Raw genomic sequence first — 22,348 nt, forward strand, 5'->3', positions numbered from 1 at the left:
ATCTTAAATAATTAAAGTAATATGAACTGTAGAACTGGGTGGATGGGAAGTTCTCTGTGCCCTGCCTTTTGCCTTAGAATCATGATACTGTCCTGTCTGCAAGAGTGACAAAGGAGAGGTCATTGTGAATCTACCCAGGTAATGGAAAATGTGTCCTTTGGTTTCTTGGTTTGCATTTGGCTGTAGTATGCCCTCTTGGTAGTGGTAGACCTAAATTTGTAGAAAAAAGCTTTTCCGGCGTGCTTTAATAAGCCATATAAAAAGTATTTTCCATGTTCTAGCATTCCCCTGGATTGGATGCATTTCCTGGATTATTATCATATATTTATTTAACTATTGAGGAGAGGGGCTATAAGGGGGAATGGCGGTATTGATTTTATTCTAAGAGGGAGGAGAAATGGATGTTTTTCTTCATGGAATGAAAGAGTACCATTTCATAGAGAAAAAAATGCTGAAATAGATTTATTTTTGTTACTTATTTATCTTCTGAAATTTTAAAACTTCCTAGGAAAATGTCAGTTTATCAAATTCAATTATGCAATCTTCATACTTACTAATACACTCTTCTACTTCCCACTTGCTTTCTATATTTAAAAAAGAGCCTTTTCTGCAGTAACTAGCCTTGACAGAGATAATTGGGAAAGCAGTTTGCTTTCTTCCTACCTACCAAATTTATTTATTTATTTACTTTACTCCGTAAACTAGATCCTCACTCCAAGATGGAACACCTCAATCATAGGAATATTAAACTGGTAACAAGGGTTTCCTGCATGATCAAGTGCTTAGGAGTGTTTTAAGTCTAGTCTATACTGTTCATTACAATCCCTACACCAGGTTGGTTTTAATAGTTCATTTTAATACATTTTAATGGCCATAATAAACAATGAGGAGAAGTCTTAGAAGATCCTGTTTTAGTTCTTAAGGATTTTACATAGTTATTTTACTCTTTGGTTTTCATAGTTGTTTTAGTCAACTTATCTCACAGCAGGATTTTCCTATAATAGCCTCTGTTCTTCATTTAAACTTGTGTATTAACTTTGTACACGTTGAAGTATAGAATCTGTGAAGAGGATGGCATTGTGTGAAGCACAATGGCATGACTAATTACGACACAGGGTGGCACGCACTGGAGGCATTTGGAGAGGTTTGAAGATTTGCTTCTTTTATGTTTTGTGTTTCAAATGTGATTGCACTTTGTGAAAGGATTCAATCTAGGATGTCTGCAAGTAGCTGATTCTCCAAAATGAACATTTTTCCAGTATAATGTCAGTCACCAGAAAAGGCTTTAGTTTGCCTTCCTTTGTTTAGTTTTGTTTCCAGAAAAGAGTTTATAATTAATTCATATTGTTATACATGTATGTAGTATAGGCATTGGCACATGGATTTTTACTTTTGGCTTCGGAAAGGACCGTTGCTGTCAACAGAGATGTAATATCATATGTGGTGTAAATATTGTCTATGCAAATTATTTAAAATAGCTTCTTGAACAAATATTGCTGCAGATGTAAGGCTTCCCATTTTTGACTTCTCTATATTCACGACAAACCTTCATATTGTATTCTTCATATACTACTTATTCTTCATATACTACTTGTTCTAAGTATATTTGGAGTAGCATACTTGAGCATGTTACTTCATAAGTATGTCCTACTGAAGTGAGTCAAAATTTTGCCATTGACTTGAAATGTGGAGAGGACACCATTCACTTTGGCTTGTGGTTTTTTTTGTTTGTTTGTTTCTTTCTTTGCTTAACATGAGCTCTCCTGATAGGAGAAAATCCTTCAAATAATCATTTGTATATATATTAGTGATCATCTCCATGCCACCAGAAAATGTCATGAGCATTGAAAAATATCATTTTTCTGACTTCACCTATTCCTCTCTCTGAAAAAGGTAGGAAATGTGGGCCTTTACAAAAGAGCATAGAATCATGAAACTGTTTGGGTTAGAAGGTACCTTAAAGACAGTCTAGTTCCAACCCCCCTGACATGGGCAGGGACACCTCCCACTAGATCAGGCTGCTCAAAGCCCCATCCTACCTGGCCTTGAATACCTCCAGGGATAGGGCATCCACAGCTTCTCTGGGCAACCTGTGCCAGTGCCTCACCACCCTCTGAGTGAGGAATCTGTTCCTTAATTTCTTCCTTCACAGAATCATAGAGCGGTTTGGGTTGGAAGAGACCCTTAAGGATCATCTAGTTCAAGCCCCCATTGAGAAGGTTGTAACTTGGATGGGAAGGTTATAAAAAGACCAGACCATGACAAGCTAAGGACAGAATGTCTGGAACCACAAAAGGACATCTTTGTGTAATTTTTAGTTGTTTTGGTTCCCTTAACATCTGTAATTCTGTACTAGATGCTGTAGGTGGAGAGTCAGGGAAGTCAACTTGCTGAGCAAGGAGCCTTTGCTTAACCAAAAAGAAATGCTGATAAGGAGGGCCTAAAGTAATGCTTCCCTTCTCAGCAGGTTAAGTTTACAGCTCTAGGGTGCCAGGAGCCTGTGTCATATATCGGAATTCACAGCTGGATGCATTTTATGCTCTGTTGGGTTTACACTCAGTTAAGACATCTTCATTTGAATCCTTTCAGATTAAAGGAAACAGTGAATGTGGATTTTTTATTTTCCAGGCAGACACTCTAACCACAGAGCTGTTGTGTGAAAAGGGAGTGCTCAGAGGCTGGGCTTTGTATATGAGCACATGTGCCATGTGTTTGAAGTGCATCCATTTGGTTGGACCTACAGTGAAGATAGGTGGGTGCACATTTAGTTTGATGCTCCCAGAGAAGTGTAGCCATAAAATAGCCATCAGACTGCTCAACTCCATGAAGACAGAATCAGTTCTAGATGCAGCACAAAAAGTACAAATTTAATCACACAGGGAAAAAAAACTAAGCACTGCTATAAATATGCACGTGTAAAGGATTGATGGTGACTGGAGATTTGCAGGCTTGGTTGTTGATGCTTTCTGCTTTAGTTCTCTCAGCATCTCTGTCTTTTTGTAGATCTGTGTCTCAGAAGTAAAAATAATTGAATGAATGTTTGCATGTCAGATATTCAAAGTGTGAGTTAGTTCTTTTTCCACTGGCACATGTTCAGAAACACTTTCTGAAGTCAGAAGGCTGTCCTTGATGTATTCCCCTGCAACAAAGTAGCAGGTAAGATATTTAATCATCATTAGGTCTTTCACACTCATTTATTAAGTGTTTATCTTAAAGGAAATGTTGCTAAACAATCTTTATAAGAATATGCTGGATTCTTGCAACCTTTTATAAAGCAGATATTTAATAATTTGGTAATTAGTTCTGTAATTGCTAGGCAATGAATACTTAAAATATTAAGTGCAAGCTATTTAGCCATGTTTCAGGTGTGCCAAAAGCTTACTAAACCACAACAATCACATTCGATACTGTAAAATTAGCATTGTGAGCACGTATCTCACGAACACCCATGTAGGGCAGCCTGTGGAAGAAATCAACATGAAATGCAGCTGAAAGGACAGGAAGTAAATCAGGGCTTATAATGCCTCCTTAAAGGGTGCGTTGCTACTGCGATCTGCTCTGCAGGATGCTGCAGAGGGAGGGAGGGGTGTCTGGCGGAGCGTTTACATGAGTGGTACAAGCAGAAACTGCATCAGCACAGCCCTGTGGCTGGGAGGTACAGAGGAGAGTTGCAAGCTGTGAATAAGTTCAACCTGGTGGTGTGTCTGTAGTTATTTGCTTTCTCTCTCTTGTTGCTGCAGCATTGAAGCGTAATAGGAGTTCATAATTATATTGGGATTGTGCTTACCAAATTATACTCTTAGAAGTTAGTGTTTTGGCAAAATCACACCCATGGAAGTGTTGCTTTTGATCCACTTTTGACCTCTCAGCTTCCTGGGAGGGTGTCTAGTGATGAGGTCTGAAATTTGCTATGTTTTCTTACGAGCTTATACTGTGTTGCCAGAATCAAGGACAGATTTCTGGAGGTGAAAACAAAAGATAAAGAGCTAAGGAGATGTTGTACTGCACCTCTGTAATTGTTTGATATCTTATTACTGGTATTATTATGTGGTTTCCACTAGTCACGTAACATGTTTTTATTTCTGAACCATTGAGCCTCAGTTACATTTCCAGTATTTCTCAACATAGTTAAAGGAAAGATCCAGGAGTTAGTCTACGGCAAGGGATCCCAATGTCTCTGTGGATCATTTTCCAAGATCAAGACCAATTTTTACAGTCAGGAAATAAAAACTTTATCTGTATGTTGCAGTTCTATGAAGTGATAAACAAACAATAATAAAAATAATAATAAAATAATATAATAATAATAATAAAATATAATAATATATAATAATAATAAAAATAAACAAACAATAGTGACCTGAGCACTTCGAGCATCCTACATGAAATGTGTCAAGATGCTCTTCCAGTTTTGATGTTATCTGATATTTCAAGGTCCCAGTTTATGTCCTGGTTGCTCTGAGAAAGGGAGAGGCCATTCAGGGTCATTTCCATGGCATGAAATTACAGTTCTGGTCAGAGTCTACACACCTTTTGACCAGTCTCATCCAAGACCAACTAACAGCAGCATCTAATACAGTCAGGCTCCAGTTCACAGGTGTTAAGTCGCTGCATGAGTCAGACTGTAATTTAGGATAAATATTACCCTCCCATGTGTTTCATTATATAGTGTTTCAGGTAATATGCCTCACACTTTGAAGTCAATATAGTCCTTCTGTAACCAAAAGCAAGTCTGGTGCCCTGTTTCCCATTAAATTTTAGGAGAAGCCCTTCTCTCAGCCTTTCTGTCATGGAAGGAAAGAAAAATAAACCTTTCACATCTAGAGGAAAGTGAAACCATTTTGAAGAGCTAAATGATACTGTAAAATCTTGCTCAGTTTGTGAACTTTATCTCAGTATGTTAAATTCAAAATAGACAGGAAACAATAGCTCGAAAAGGCATGGAAAAATGTATTATAGGCAGTGTTATCATTTTCATTTTTTATTAATCCTAACCCTTCCATTTCCTTTTTAATAAATGATATCTAAAATTATACTATAATTATATTCTTAAACTTCAAGCTAATGAAAATCTAACTCATATGGTTGTATCAAATTAGCCCTGAGGACTGAGATGCTATTTGGCAATTTGCACAGCACTGCCTATATTAAGTGCTGATTGATTTAATATATATGAATATGCATAATAAACTGAATAAAATAACCGAAAATGTATAATATATGAGCAATTTATCCTTATAGATCATATATAATAAAGTATGTGCATGCATGCATATATGGAAAGGTATATGCACTTTAAATTATTCAAGCTAGTCTGGAATTTTATCTTTTATCATTTCTGCCATCATTTTGTTCCAGTTGTGATAGTTTGCTCTTTCTGTAGTATGTCTGTGACATTTTTGTCACAGAACATCTTGATGCTACCAGGATGACCGCATTCTGCAAACATATGTATGTGCATGACTTGGCTCGCTCAAATAAAATCTGTATCAATGAAATATATGCTATATTACATGCACGAATACTACCCAATGTTGTTGATGAATATTATTATAGTAATTATTACATGAAGTCAGACTATATGACCATGAAAATCCCTTTAAAATTTATAAGCAATAGCATGCTAATAACTAAGTTGGTGTTATTTTGTCTTCTGATTTTGTTTTTCACAGGCTTTTCTAGTTTACTTATTCTGTTTGTTGCCCTGAATTTTATCACTTAGCTAACACAATTTTAACAAGAGTAATAGGGGAATAAAATGGTGAGTTTGGAATATGGTTGAAGTATTTCAGAGTTATTTCAATAGCAAGTGTTAGCCGGAGTTTAGTAAGGAGTGTCCAAGGAGGTCAAAGACTGAGGAAGGCCTGAAGAATTAAAGTCTAGTGAGCATAACTTGAGTCTTCAGGCAGGTATCAGGGTCGATTCTGCGACACTTGGTTTGTGTGCCACAAGAGCAGAGTAAGGTTGCAAAGAATAATCAGCAGAGATCTGTCAGGCGCAAATCACATCAAGCAAATCTAGCTTCTTCCTTCGGTTGTGAGGCCAGCAGAACAGGGAAGTGGAAAGAAAGAAATGGGTTATGATTTACAAAACTGATTGAAACTTCATAGAGTTGAATCTTCTAGTCTTGCAGACTGAATAAACCTCTCTTCTTCTCAGTCCAGTTCTAAGCAGCAGTTTCATTAACAGGTTGGATGGCATGGTGAGGAACATGCATGTTATTCTGCACCAACAAGCTGAGAGGCCTCTTGGAGGACAGGAACAGACTACAAAAATTTCTCAGGAAGAATGGAGAAATTGCATAAAATCAAGAAAATGAAATTAAATACATTAGTACTGTTAGGAAGGAGAGCCAGCTGCATACAAAATAAAGAATCACAGGACAAGCAGAAGTCAAGATTAAATGGTTAAAAATATGGTGGTGTAGAGCAAAAATAAGCATAGCCAACATGTGTTAGCAGGATTGTTTCTATGTGCCTTAGAGGAGGTATATTATTTATTTCTGTAGATTTAGAAAGAAAATGCAGTATAATACTCTGTAATTCACAGTAATACCAAGAAATAGAAACCTTGGTTAGAGTACAATGTCCAGGTTTGAGTATTACTCTTGAGTGAAAGTCGTTTCCTTAGTCTAGGAAAAAAAAAGAAGAATAGTATGGAAATGTGGCTGCAATAGTTGTCTCACATTATGTTTAAAAAAAAAAAAAAAAAAAGGTGGGGGGAACAGCTGCTTTTTTACTTCAAAGGTGACAATAACATTTTTTGTGCCCGTTGGAGCTATGGCAAGGAATAATGGAGCAAAAGAAAAGGAAAAATATCTGACTATAATCATAGTGAACTATTGCACGAGGCTGTGATGTCCTTCAATTGACATTATATTAGACAAACATCTTGGGGGTGGTCAAAATATAATTATTCCTGTCTCAGAGAATGGGTAAGGCTTCTTGACAGCCCTTCCTGCCCTGTATTTCTGTGATTCTATCACAAGTATTTAAAAATCTAACATGATTATATTACTGTGTATCTGAACCTTGCAATATGTTGACTAAAAACAGCTCTATATCCTTCTGCATTAGAACTTGTAAGCACAGCTTTCCTAGCCTGCAGCGATGTAGACCAAAGCATTCTTCACAAGCAACAATATTCAACGACTCTGCATAGCACACAAAGATGCATTAAAACAAATATAGTGTATCATTGTCTGTCCAGAGAAGACAACTGAAGAAAAAGGAAATGCTCGAGGCAAGATATCCCTTCTTCAATCCCACTCAGTCCAAAAAAAAGACCAAAGAGGAGAAACTGCCTCTTGCACATAAATACATTTGAAACTTTTCTAAATGGAATCTTTATGCAGAGACCCGAAATGAAAGCAGAGCCATGAAAAGGCTTTTCCAAGAGCAATCTCCCGAAAGTCACAGCACATTACAGAAATTTTAAGAAGTCACTGAACCTGAGTTTTGGCCCCTACAGTTTTCTTGAGGTCTTAAAATTCATGACTTCTTTGTAGTGGAAAGTGGGAGGAGGAGAGATTTTTGCACCGGACTCCCTTTTCACCAGCCTGAACTGTAATCTGTGATTGTAATGCTTCAATTAGATTTCAAAATATGATCTGAGCTGTCCACTGGGTTACAGCCTGAGATAGATCAATATCTTCATTTAATAGCATAGCTTAGTAAGGAGAGAACCTCATATTACAGAGGACACAAAATCAATCTGGGGAGAATCTTATATAGGCACAAACTCTCTGTGTAGAACAGAAACACTTCTAACACTGCTTTTTTTCTTAGTGTTTGTCTCAAAAATGCTGAAACTAGACAATAGCCATAAAGCAAATTTTACAAAGCATTTTAGGCACCCTGCAAAACACAAAATAAGACCACCTTCTAAAACAGAATGACAATTTTCTATGAAGTCCTTATTCACATGGAAGTGAAATTCAACTCCTAGCCAGCATAAAGCCTGCTTTAAGTTTAAAACCATTCAGAAAACAGATAAGTGGAGCCAAAGGATACTCATGATGTTCTGCTACCACCCACACCTTTATTCGAGAGGGTATCCAGAATGAGTTGTTCATTAAAAAGTAGAGGAATGCCCATGTGCTAAACAAGCCAGATATTCTTGTACCTCATCGATCACTCAGTGTATGTGATATTTACCTCCACTTTAATTATTGACAAACATTTGAGTGTAAACAGAAATTTCTACTCTTATTTTGTAATGTTTCTCAGCATTCACCATCACAGTGGCATTACTTTTAAAATAACACAGATTTACTCACAAGCTTCTCCTGCTTTCTCTGAATTATGACAGCTACTGTTCTGACTCTGTAGTTAATGTAGCTTTAAGAAACATTCCCTTAGATTTTTTTTTCTCTTTTAGTAATAACTCATGACAGCCAAATGGCACTGTCATTCCCTTTAGAAATTTATGTTCCTACTGAAAGAAGAGGATCAGCTATCCTGGTATTCAGGATAATTTATTTCCTTTAGGAAATTTTGGTTGCCCACAAAGATTGGATATTTGGAAAGAACCTATTGGAGAATTTTATTAGTTATTTGAAGCATTAAAGAGAAAACACAACTAAACAATTGAGTCCTTAATTAAACCAAACATATATACAATTTATATAGTATATAAAGTTAAATATGCTATAGCGGGTAGTTGGAGTATTTGAAATTCAGTAGAGCTGCCATAAATTAAGACTAGTACAGTGAATTGAGAACAAGGAAACTAATCTAAAGAAGCAAGAGCTCTAGTATTGGATGTGTTTATTTTGTGTTTTGTTGTTGTTGTTTGTTTGCTTTGGGTTTTGTTTGTTTTGTTTTGTGTTTTTTTTTTGGGGGGGGAGGGGTCCATAGAAAAGGCTAGCAGTATTATTATGCACCACATGAAGTCTGGCTAATCAAAGATGAAGTATGGTGTAGTATTCAAAATTCAAGTAGCATTTAACAAGCATAAGAAAGCACACGATCCTTTAGCATTTCCTGTGTTCCGTGCTCAATGTAGAAAATGTCAATTGCCACTTGGAGTGGAATAAGTTTGAAACATCCAAACAACGTTCACATTTCTTCTAGCTGTAGATAAGTTAGTGGTGAAGTACGGTATTCTGGAATACAAACAAGATTGAGTCTTCTGGACAAAGTGTCTACAAATGTCTCTGAATTCCTTCTTTTTATCTGTAAGATACAATTTCACGTGCAGTTTCGATGGCTGATGTCACTGATCGGCCACTCTGGTCATCTTCGAATGAATGGGGTTGCTGCGTGAGGTGCCCGAGGACTGAGAAAAGCAAATGTCCCTCTGCCTGCAGGATGGAGGACCCAACAAACTGCAGGCTGGCCAGCCTCACCTCAGTCCCTGGGAAGGTGATGGAGCAGCTGAGCCACACTTTGTGTAACACATCATCTATTTCACCTCAAGTAAGAGTAAGGACTCTGAGAACTTCTGGCAGATCAAATGTCATTTGGTGCAAAAGGTAGTGTCCTCAGTTTCTGGGAGAAACAACAGTTTGTGCAGATCTCTTTCTTTATAGTAGCATACCTTCAAAATATTGATAAGATTATAATGACTCTTGTTATTTCTGACTATCTAGAATAGCATGCTAACCTTTCTCTTAAGCACAGTGTGGCATACTGTGGATGGGAAATAGAGAAGATGTCCTTTCTCTTGCTCTTTCCATTTTTAGAGGCAAAATGAAATGCTGTTTCTGTGGTATATCTCTAGAGTCAATGATGTGCACCAGACTGCTTTTCTTCCCCCTGCCCTTCCCTCCAAAGCCCGTAGAGAATTAGCCGCCTGCATGTTGTAGCAAACACAGCATGGATAGCTGCCCACCTCCCCAGCTTTGCCTGCTGCCTGCAAGTGAGCAGCCGCAGTGAAGGCACCTGGTGGAGCTGCCAGAGCTAGCTGTGCTAAATCCCTCCCAGACCACACACCTACATGGGAGACACAGCCCTCTCCATGTTGATATTTGCCAATCTCATTAGCTAATTAAGTTAGAGGTAGCACAATTACACCTCTATGTGTTACAGTTCTACCCTTGGGCATCTCAGTAGAACAATTTTCAGTAGTTGCTGAGGCACTTGGAAGCCTCATCTATGTCGACTTGCCATGAAACTTCAGTGCCTAAGGGTCTCAGTTGCTGCTGAGTCGCGAGTTTAGTCAGATTTTATAGTAGGGAGGAGGAGACTGGGAATGTAGTGTGTGTCAGCTGTTTAATCCAGTCCTCTTGCTACAAACAACTGTGATAACATTCCTAATTATCCATTATAGTAAACAATAGATTTGTGGAAATCCAGAAGAACTTAGAAGCATCCAGAACCAGGAGAGAACTAGATTGCATCAGTGAACAACTGCAGTTCCTAAATAGACAGGCTCAAAGGATTGAAACATTTCTTTCCCTTAAAGCAGTAATTTTTAAATGAGGAAAATAAGCAAAATAAAACTCTGAGAGTAGCAGAAAAAGAAGGACTCGCCATGATGCCAGTGACAGAGGAAACTCACCAATAAAAGGAGCGATAGGATAACAAAAGGAAGCAGAGAAAACGATGATGAAGGCTACCAGGTTGTTACAGTTGCTGTTGTTGCATTACCTCCACTTGCCAAATTCACTACACATGCATGTGGCACTGGGGCACCGTTAGGCCTGCATTTGTATTCTCAGTGCATGCACACTGATATGTGCATGTGTGTTTTGGGGGGTCGGAGCAGGATGGCAGAAATGGGAATGGCAGCAAGGAGAGAGGGAAAGAGAGAATGAGAGATTAGCTGGTGCCTGAGTAAATACTGCACTGTCCATAGCGGGATCCAGTTCCCTTGCTTACAAGGAGGAAACAGCTTGATCTTCCCAGAAACACTCCCTTGGCATATTTGTTTGTCGATAAGACGTTGCAGGCTTTTACTACCAGATACAAGATCTTCCTGAGAGGCTGCTGATTAGGGTAACAAAAATGCTGTTGTTCAGAGCTAGCTGTCAAAATGATAGAATTACATGGGAAAAAATAATAAGAATTACTGGGTTTACTTTCACAAATGCTAAATCCCTCAATCAAGACGCAAGCAAACAAAAAAAAAATAATACATTGTCACTGTTTTCTCTGTGAATAAAACCATGTGATATGGAATCACAAGTAATTAAAAAATGTGCATCAGTGAAGGGTAAAATAGAAACCTGTCTTAGGGTAAGACAAACGGAAAATTGAGTGAGGAACAGTTCCCTTATCTCTATACAATGTTTAGATTTAAGACTTTCACTCAGAATCTCCAATAATTCCGATTTTTTTGTAGCAATTGGTGAAATTATTGGTGAATTACATGGTGTGAAGACCCCACTGTAGCAGTAGCATCCCGACTCCTTGGTCACAGATCTTGCGCTGGCAGTTACAAGCATTTAAACTTGTTTGTTCTTTCACTGCAAATGCCTTACCATCCGCACCCTGTGTTATTGTATAGCCGTTCCCATGCCGTAACCTCAGTTATTTCCGTTTTAGTGATGGTTACCTTGGGATTTTTTGTCGTGCTAGATTTCTAGTCAGATAATCTGTCATCATGGAGGGAGACATCCCCACTTTGGGAAAGACTGTGCCTGAAAGGAAGTGGGATGGATTGCTTTTTGGCAGTGCTGTAGCCAGTTTGAAGGTCTAATATATACCATGCAGACACAGAATACCATCTGGTCGTGCCAAAATGATTTGAAAGGAAGCACAGAAATACACATTCAAGTTGGCCATCTGTCCTCATGTCTATAATATCATAGAGGGAGGTATTGGCACGTCTCAGCCAGCAGCTGAGGTTTTGTTATTTTTCTCAAAGGGCAGAGAAGTACTGTCAGGCATAGACCTGTGGTCATAAAAGTCCTTGGAGTTTTTGAGGCCTGATTGCATGATGTAAAAGGGGAAGAACCCCAAATAATGCTGGAGTCATTGGTTTATGTTTCCTGGCAAGACTGTGTATTTGTGGGTGGCTGTGTACAGGGCCTGGGGGTGATACAGCCAGTTCTGAAATTGTTTTGTCAGAACTAGGTGCCTTCTCACTTGGGTCGAGGAAGTAACACAACATTTACAGCATTAATAGTTCAAAGAAGTGAAGATGCTGGAAGGGAAAGATAAAGTCCAATAATACTGCCACTTTTTTTTTTTTTTTTTTTTTTTAAGAATGGTGACTTTCTGTGAACCTACTGGAAATAATAAAATTAACAGCATTCATGGTTGGCTGCTTGCTTTGGAGCTTTGGAGCTCACACAGCACATCAAGCACTTAAAAAAAGTGATTAGGAGTTTTGACGGATGAGCCCCTCTGTTTCTTCTAAAAAAGTTCTTTCTTGCCTTGCAGCTGGGACCATATGAATTGCCCAAACAGAAACAAATGGATGAATTCTTTACTAAAAAGATAATGTTAGTAATTATATCATTAAGGCTGATACATTGTCGCTAAACTTTAAGTCCTTTGTTATTTGGAATTACAGTTCTGTTCACTGATTACTTTAAGTTAAGGGTGAAAAGGCTGGTTTTATAAACTCCTTAAAAAGAAAAAAAAAAGTCAGTCCAGAGGAAGGGAAAAGAAATTTTGTCATTCTGTTGTGATTTTTTAGGGCAAATGAATGAATATACCATACGATATATTAATTAAGCATGCTTAAGTCTTGTCTGCTATCGGAACTCCAGTCAGAGCTCCTCAGACGATTTCAGGATTTCCAGCAGCCAGCGTGTAGGTCAGTAAGCAGTCTGATCACGCATCCCACAACAAGATCAGTTTAGTTCACGTGGAAGTTTGTTCTAATCAGAGATGTTAAGACAGCAACCAAGTTTGCTCATGAACAGTTTCTGGAAGTCAATGCTTCAGAACTAACAACCTTTCCTCTGAGATCGAACTCCTTGCATCCTGCTATGCTTGCACAGCTACAGACATGTCTCTCACCGCTCCGAGACTTGCGTATGCAACCTTTCTATGTAGGATTGCCGTACACTTCGTATTTCTCAATCATGTGGTACGTAGTTTGGCCAGACTTAGTGTTTCCATTCTTATAAAGGTCTGGATATGTCCACACGCTCAGGAGGAGGAATGATACAGGAAGTAAAGCTGTACCTAAGGAACCTTTTTTATTGTTTCTCTGCTTCTACTTTATCCGCAAATACCCATCATGCAAATTCTCCTCTGTGGTAAGGGAGCCTTAATAGAGGTGGTGTACTGAAAAAATGATCAATACTATACTGTCCATATTTCCTAGCTTTTTTATTTGGTTGCATACAGAACTACTAGTAAAAGTGCTAACCTCGTGGTCTATTACTTACAAAGCACAGTGTGCATGTGGCTCTGATCAGTAGGCTAGAGGATTAGGCTCCCTCTTACATGTGTCTGATGGATCCGCAGTTGTCCAGAGGCCCTATAGCCACAGGACCAGTGACCCCAAATCCACTGACAGTGAAGGGTCAGCCAAGAACTTTCCACCCCCACCCTGCTGAGAGTGGCACAGAAAGCCGATCTGCTGTCTCCTACATAATGCTCTTGCTGGGAGATGCAGAAGGTGAACCCGTTTTATTCCTTGTTGTATTTCTGGATATTTTATTTTAGCCAATGGAAGTGCCTTAATCTCCTGCCCTGAACTCTAAATTGCAGTGCCCTCTTGTTTAGCAGGGGGAAAATGTGGTGCACACTTTTGTGATGGAAGCTGTGGGAATAGGAAAGGGGATGCCACATTTGAATGAGAGCTTTTTTTGGTTTTTATATATTACCCAAAGATACAAAAGGTAGAAAATACATGATAAGATAGAGGATTCTGAACACTGTACTTTTAGCAATCAGGCCCCTGTCCTTCTTGCCTTTAGGAAAGCAAACCTTGGGAAATACGAAGTGCAGATCTGAGCAGTTGTTCTCAGTGTGCTGCTTGATATGCAGCAAACCCAGTGAGCAAGACCCTAAGCAGCAGTCTTTGGAATCTATTACATTTGTTCCACAAAGTCACTCTAAACCTATTTAATCTCTTTCATCACTGCTTCTGACATCCACATCTTATGCACTGAGAAGACAACTGGAGAAGGAGATTTATAAGGCAACTCTCTCAATTGATTCTCGGAAGGGCGCTTTTTGCATGTTAGGAAGGGCAATGTTTCATTTTATTTTATTTTTTATTTCACCGTCTTCCATTTTTGCCTGTGCTGGATACACACTACCACTGAGCCGGCGATACTGCTTGTTTTTATTAGCTAACCAAAAATGAAGTGATGATTATCAGTGCAACCTTCCCAGGGATTACCTCACCCAGAAACATAGTCCCTCTTCTCCAAGTGGAACATGGAAACGCTGGGAGCAGAAAACTGGTGAGGGACTGTGGCTTTTGTCTTTATTCAAAGGCTTTTTTTGAAGCAGGCATTTAATAGCAGATTGGTCTTTTTTCAAAGTTCTTTTAAGGGCATGAAGGCCACAGAAGCTGTGGCAGAAATCCTGAATGCAGCAGAAGGAGCAGCTTGAAGGAGCAGCTTATTTCACACACTAGTGCTGGCATTAGGAAATAGGTATTGGCAGGGTGACTGAGTGAGGGACTCTGGACTGGGAAGTAAATCAGCAGCTTTCTTTTCCTGTGTTTTATGTTCTTTTTCTTAAATAGCCAGTGCTAAGGGAAGGGAGACAGAGAATATCGCAAACTTGCTCTGGAATTTTTAAAAGCATTCAATGTTGATCTGGCACATTGAAGTTACCAAAGCTCCCGCCTGAAGTCCAGGAGGGAAGAGTTAACCCAGTGTTTTGTGCATTAGAAGGTCCCACCACGAGAGAATGCACTCTCATCAAATAAGCAAGATTGTAAGGCCATCAAAATCCCAGTGCTAATGGTGATTTGACCTCCTATTAAGATATGAGCTGAATTTGCAAGATCATTAGCACATCAGACTACCGACCCACGGTCATAGCAGCATCAGAGGTGTGTCCCTTCCTGACGTTACACTAGCACTGCCGGGACATGTCTCTGTGCCGTGCCCCTGCCCCCCTGCTTCTCTCGCTAGAGACAGACTGAAGCTGGCAGTGATGCTGGTAAAGAACGGTGTGCTTTCCCCTCAAGACTTCACAATTCAGGGGTCAAAAGTACAGCAAACTAATAGCCTAAAAACGTAACTGGACAGATAAAATTAACCTAAAGCACAAAGGACTTTGAAAAAAGGGTTTCTGGAGAGAAATACAATTGTACTGGGCATCTATTAGCAAGTAAATAAGTGCTCGTGTAATAGTTCATGTAATAGTTCGAGCCACTTAGGCTCATTTCTCTGTCTTAATTGTGTTTTGTTGTGAAAGGCAGTATTTCATCAGGTTGATAATAATTACAAATGGTGAAGTTGTTGTAAAACTGTATTTTAATTCAAAGATAAGTGATATTCGGGCTTCTTCAGCTGCTGTCACATGTTAATCTGGAGAATAAGGAGTTCAGTGGGTAGACTCTGCTAAATTAATCAGTAATTCCCAGTTGCCTTTTCTTTTACTCACGTGTTGACTTTTAATATAAATGCTTCAAATTTCAAAAATGGAAGGATCTGGAAGAGGCCAATAATATCTCTGTCTTGGGCTTTGTGGCCATATAATTAAGTACATTTCTGAAATATGGCATAATGTGTAAAAACTTTAAAAACTTGCCTAATTAGTGTTCTATGGAATTCTTTCTCTATAGAGAGCTATTAGTATTTTGGAGGTTTCTGACTATAACAAATGAAATGCCATTTACCAAAAGAATCGTGGGAATACTGTTGTCTTCAGTGCATCCCTTCTGGTTATTGTGAGGAAAAGAGAGTGAGTATGTGAATATTCAAAGAAAATGAAATGAGAACTGGTGTTGTCCTTGTTGTATTGTTTATATGGTGGTCCCGGTGATGGGCTCTGTATAGGCCTGGGAACCCATTGCATTAAGTAACAGAGAGACTTGGTGTTTTCAGGTAGAGTTGAGTTCACAACAGAGAGAAGTTATGTGACCTCATCAAGGCAATCAGTCATGATATTTGCATTTCTTCCTTTCAGCTATATTCATCTTTTTTTTATATATATCTTTGTATCATAGAAAAGAATGTAGAGAGGGATGAGAAATGCAGAGGAGAATGAAAGCTGAGAATTGTGAAGAAGGAAGGATGGGAAAGGGAGTTACTGTTGCAGCAAAGCAGAGGCTATGAGTAGGGAAGGCAGGGAGCAGTGTAAGTGCCATGTCCTGAATGGTGTTTGAAGGAGATGAAGTGATTGTGTCAGCTCTTCTAGCATGCCCAAGGGGGAATACCCACTGGGATGGTCCAGAAGATCTGTTACAGCTCTGAGATCCAAGAAGCAAAGAGTAAGAAGATGGAATTTTAAGCAGCGGAGAAAATACAGAAGAGCGCTAGTCCTAATTGTAAAGATCAGCCTTTAGAAAATACAGTGAAGGTCTGCTAGATGCTTTGTTAGCTCTGGTGCTGCTTTGTATTTTTTTACCCCAGTTTTCATTTAGGAAGGATCTGTCCTGTTTGTCCTGGCTCATCAGGTTAGAAGGGAGGTGATGGGAATTGTGTCTTCAGAGGAACATTCCCTTCAGTGGAATGAAATCTGGAAGCAGCACATGTGATTCCCAGCTGATCTCTGTTAGTTTTGTTTATGCGGTTATTACAGATAGTAAACTAACAAAATTGTGCCTTTTGTTGACCAGCTTCTCTTCTTTGGAACACCCTCAGTGTAACAGTTTTACCACAGAAGCTTAAAATTTAATAAAAAAATTAATTAAAATTTTTAAAAGTACTTCCTTCTTTGAATTCCCCTAATAAAAGAGAATCAAAGAGGTTATCGATGCAGGGAATTATAACAAATTATAAAGATAAATACAGAAATGTATAGCTTTCATTTCCCAAAGTCCTCTAAAATGAATGAATGAATGAATGACATTAAGCTAAAAAAAAACCACACCACCACACCCTACAAAGTTTTCTGTGTGGATAACGGAGTGAGTGCTTCCTTTGAACAGCCACAGTGATGCTGCATACTGGAAAGCCGTGCTTTCTCCACTTGTAATCAGTGTAGTATTAGGATGTTGTACAGTAAATGGACTTGTGCACCTCACACTGAACGCTAAAATAATTACTGAATTGCCACTCAGTGATCGGAATCTCTCAGGTACTGTGCCCACCACTGTACTGAAAATGCTGAGACTCAGAATTGTCTTTCCCTGCTCACAGACTCCTGAGTGGTTCTTCAATCTTCTTTAACTGGAAGACAGTGTAACCCAGTGAGGTATGCATGTTGGAGTTCAAGAGGTGGTTTTTGTTGTTGGTTGGGTTTTGTATGTGTTTTGGTGATCTTCCATGAAGAGAAATGGATTTATTTACTAGTATTTGCATTTCTGGTTAACAGCTGAAAAATCTACTTTAGAGTTTTGGTTTGTAATCAGACCAAATGGATGTTTATATAGAAAAAGATACTTACATTTAGAGAAATACTGGCTCATATCTACTCATACGGTTGAAGGAGTTCAATCTTAGGCAAAAAAAGAAAAAAAAAAAGGGCAGAATAGCTTCTATTTGGTTTCAATGGTGTCATGATTTTCCCTCAACAACAACAAAATAATACAATAAACCAACATAGATAAAGATATGAACAGAAACACTGCAAGGCATCTAAGCCAAAATAATTTGAGCTACGTTTTATACATGAATATGTGAATGCAATCAGTTCACCTAGTTTAATCATTCCCTTTTTGCTGCCAGGAAAAATAAATTTGTAGTGTACAGTAGGTCAAGGATCTGGTAGGGAACACAATGTGCAGTCTGTAAATCTGAACAAACATACAGGGAACACAGCTACAGCTGTAAAATACAATGGTGGATCCAACTTTTCCTTGAAGATGACATTTTAACAAATTATGAGTTCTTTCAGAGGATGTGCTGTTAAATTAGGTATATATTCCCATGTGATTCCACCTGTACAGAAAAAAAATGGACTGTGCTTAAGAAGTTGACACACTTTATTATTATCAGGCTACTTTTCTACTCTACTCAGCTGACATGATGACACCGCTCAGTCACATACATAAAAACAAGCAGCACTTTAAAACAAAGCACTAAGGAGTTAAGGCTGCAAAGTCAAACCCTCAAAGGTTATGCAAAGAATCACAATTTTGAACCTAATTTGGAATTTATCCATCCCTCATTTCTATCTCTTTATATCAATATATACATGTTATTTTCTTTATGGTCCTTCTTTTAGGCAGACCGCAGGATAGACAGTGATCACTTATTGAGTGGCAATTCAATAATTATTTTAGTGTTCAGTGTCAGGTACACAGGTCTATTTACTATACAACATCCTAATACTACACTGATTACAGATTTATTACTATTCTCATGGGCTTCTCACAGTGCTGCTCATTATCATAGCATCTGAGTGTTTCACAAATGTTAACAGGTTTATCTTCACAACTCTTTCTGAGCAGTGGTATTATTATAGACTCCTCTGAGAATTGCCTTGCCGGTCTTTAATTATTTTCACTGAATATTTGCAAATGGCAGCTTCAGACACTGTAATTCATTCAGACTTGGGCAGATACGTGTTGGGTATCAGTAAGCACCTCCCTAATTCATGACCATCATCTTTGCCAGTAATCTGGCAGTAATCAATGATATGCAGTCCATGTTTCAAAAGTATGAAGGCTTGAAAGCTCATCAACTAAACAATTATAAGTTTGTCTGTTTGCTTTTAGTTGCTAAACTTAGGTATTTTCTCTGGCTTTGTTCTTGGAAAAGCTGAGCCATTTTTAAAAAACTTTCTAAACCAGTTTTTCCTGTGGCCTGTAGCCCAAGCTGTTTAAATCCTGCAAAATGTTAAACAACTGATAATGGGATTTCAGAAAGCGTGCCAGAGAAAACCGACCATAAATGATACTGCTTATAAACGTCATGCAGCTCAGTAGCTTCAATTTGTTATACCCTAGTTGTTAAAATAAATCATGATATATTAATATGATGCAGAGTGTGTTGAAGCACTGTTAATATGTTATAAATTAATTATATATTAATTCTAATAAATATTTTTAAGCCAATTGCCCAGCATTAAAATAGAGATTTTAATTAGTTTGAGTTTCTCTAGACCGTTGGCAGGAGCCTTTTCTTTTTCCACCAGCCTTCCCATTGCTCTCGTTGGAAGTGCTGACATCTGGTCTCCAAAGGTTACTTCCTTTCTGTCTGCGCTGCAAGTAGGTCATCTCATCACGGCAGTACAGTCAGGGAAAGACAGAAAAGACAAGAATTGAAAGTAGCAAAGAAACTGAAAAAAGTCTGTTCAGATTCATAGAACTGACATAATCTGTTAATGGGAAATCCAAAAGTGTTTAGAAGTACCAGTTATAACCCAGTCCTAGAGAGCTACACACACCACAGCAAGAGTGAAATCTTTGCAAGAGCAATGTAGGGAATTATGTATGAAGGATGAGGTTTCCATGCTTGATGAATCCTTTCCTTTCTCATGTATGAAATCGAGCAGAGATTTTAAAAGATACAAATCACTAGTATTCTATGTGGATGAACAGCAAGCACAAAACTTAAAGGTTTTTAAAGGATTCCATAATAATGGGTTTTAACCCATCTTATGTATATGTTTTTATGTGCAATTAATGATGTTAAATGTAATTCCCTTTAGATGTTACCTTGGAGGTGCTGAAACGGCTGTGAAAATCCTAGACACCAGTTAGCAGAACTAATGTGTATAGAAGATAACAGATCATGGCTTTATATGATGGCAGTCAGCTAGTCGCAGCTTTTTGCATTGTAAAGCTCTCTGCATATCTCTCCCTTCTGAGCATGTTATATTTTCTTTCTGTTTACATGAGTTTTGCTTTTATGGGCTAATACAATATTTTTATTTTCAGAAGCTGTCCTGAACTACCAAACTAATAATTGTGTCTCCTCTAAATGTATGTCTTTTGTGAACGCTGAAGACCACTAGGGGCAGAGATTAAATGCAGTTTTTGATAAGCATGCATTTAGTTTTATGGGGTCTTAGTTGGGGATGGAGAGGTGAGAAGTTTTATGAATACGTTGGAGCAAAGATGATTGCATTTCTCATCAGTGCTTGAAAGGGTTTGAGGTATGTCAGGAAATGAAGTCTGAGGGTAGTTTACATGAAAGCTATAAGAAAGAACAATTTTTAAGAGCTGCAGGGATTCCTCTGCCAAAGCTCCAGCCGAAGGGAAGGACAACAGGCATGAAGCCTTCCGTAGTGCTTCATTACCAGGTATTTGTAATGCAATTACAGAAGCAATGGTGACTAGCTCACACAGAGCTCCAGGTCACTGTTTGTTTAACAGGGTAGTAGAGGTGGCATGGATAGGGACCAGAAATGATACTTATTTGTAGCGACTGAGAAGAAAATCCATACTTGTAAAGTTTCCTGGAGTACAGGAAAGTACACTGACCTCCTTAATGTCAATGCCATCTGATGTGCAGGTACTGTTGCTAATTTGGTATTCTGCTTATTGAGTTTTTATCAAGCCATGACACTAAGAAAATTCTCTTAACCTCTGCTGTTCCTGGGCTTTACTGTGAGGATCGTGCAAAATATTTCCATTGCAGTATTTTAAATTATTATTCTTTATTTTTTCTCCTGATTTTATTACCAACCACAGTCAAACAAAAAGAGGAAGATCTCAGATTTTTGAAAAAAAAAAAAAAAACAGTTGGAATTGATATAAATCTTCTCTAGTTCCTTTTCTTGATCTGATATTTTGTTTTTCTGAACATTACTGCATTCAGGCATAAGAATCTGCCAGTTTTAATCTCTAAGCAAGGCCAGTTCTCATTCAGTGTTCTAATTCAGATATTTCCTATTGCCACTTAAATAACACTTGTGTCACAACAAGATTTTGAAATGACAAATTAATTTAAAAATGTAGGTATTAAAAAAATCCTTAGGTTACTAAGTTGTGATCTTGACAACTTGCTATAAGCCAATGAGGCATACCTGTATCTAAACGCCCTCAGTGAGACTGTGATGTCTCAGCTTTGCCAGTCTTGCTTCTGCTTGTGGCACCCTGATGCTTTCTACATAGAATGCTTTCTATTTTGAGGAATATCTAGTGAACAGCAGAGCTCCAGATCCCAGTGAACAGATGCCCACCCTGCCAGCATGCTTCTCGGCAGCTGAATATTTGCGAAATAGGTGGATAATGAGGCTATGAGGGAGAAAACCGAGGACAAGGAGGGGACATGGAGGAACAGCTTATCTAAGGAAATTGACAGCAGTGATTATAGATCTACTGAGATCTTTTCAAATCTTGAATCAATAGATGTCATTCCCATTTTATTCCCCAGGGAGAATTCTCTGAATATGCCAGAAATTCCATCTGTCTCCAGCTAGCTGCCAACATGTCCGGCCTGACCCCTGACTGCTCTAATAGCCCAGTGACAATTCACAATGCAATATCTGCAGCCCACTGACATTTTGGAAGCAAAGCAAAGTTCCTTGTGCTGAATATCAGATTAAGGGATAGCACACAGAATACGTAGCAGTTGTTTCAGAATGGAAGTTAAAGAAAGTGTTTTAAATGGGAGGACAGAGATACACATATGCTGATGGGAAGAAATACAAAATAAATCACGACTTCTGTCCAGTCTTCAGATTTTTTCCAAAAATCCACTGTGCTATGATGTAAACTATTGAGTCTGTTTGGATGGAGCATGTTTGTTCTAGCCACATTCTGCTCTTTACTTCAGAAAAGAAACACTCTGATTACTTGGGACTGTTTCTTTGTGTATATACGCATATATACTCCACTTCTACTATCAGTCACTTCCCTCTCTCTTCCTTCCCATTAGTGTGCCTTCTTTCAGAGCTGATTGTAATCTCTTCCCGTATAGTTTCCACAGTGCTTTGGAGGCCCTTATTCTGGCTGGTGACGTCCAGAGCTAACGCAGTTGCAAGTAAATTATAATTACCAAGTAGCTGAACTACTTCAGCTTGCTGTGGTTTTCAGGTGTAAACGCAAAACTTGTATGGACTTACAACTAGAATAAGCCTAACAGATTTTCAGATTCTTCTCTGAAGTAGATTTTATATTACTAATGGCAGTTACTGTCTTAATAATGTCAATACTGCAACATCAGCTTTTGTGCCTAGCCATTTCAGAAAATGATTTTCTTATCTTTTTTAGGTATACGGCAGTTTTCATCCCCTACATCTTAGAAATATTTGCAGACATGAGTTACGAAACTTCACAATGCCCGCAGAGGTAAGCAAGTTTTTCTGTTTTAACGGTTATTTCTCTCATGATTGAAGCAGCTGATGTCCATAATTGTATCGTGTTTCATCTTAGCTCTGCTGCTTTTTTCTCAGTGTATCATTTAGTTCCCACTCAAGTTGCAATT

At 38.4% G+C, this 22,348-nt stretch overlaps 1 protein-coding gene across 6 annotated transcripts in view; it reads left to right on the forward strand.

Annotated features, from left to right (window-relative positions):
* Positions 1–22,348, forward strand: part of LOC106038647 (bifunctional heparan sulfate N-deacetylase/N-sulfotransferase 3) — a 491,131-nt gene that overhangs the window by 236,308 nt on the left and 232,475 nt on the right. For all 6 annotated transcript variants that reach the window (XR_010831310.1, XR_010831312.1, XR_010831311.1 and 3 more), the window contains exon 4: positions 22,135–22,212. The gene's annotated coding sequence lies outside the window, so the exon portion shown is untranslated. The remainder of the gene's footprint in view (positions 1–22,134; positions 22,213–22,348) is intronic.

The sequence above is a fragment of the Anser cygnoides genome, chromosome 4, assembly GCF_040182565.1.
Source record: "Anser cygnoides isolate HZ-2024a breed goose chromosome 4, Taihu_goose_T2T_genome, whole genome shotgun sequence".
Classification (NCBI taxonomy): Eukaryota; Metazoa; Chordata; class Aves; order Anseriformes; family Anatidae; genus Anser; species Anser cygnoides.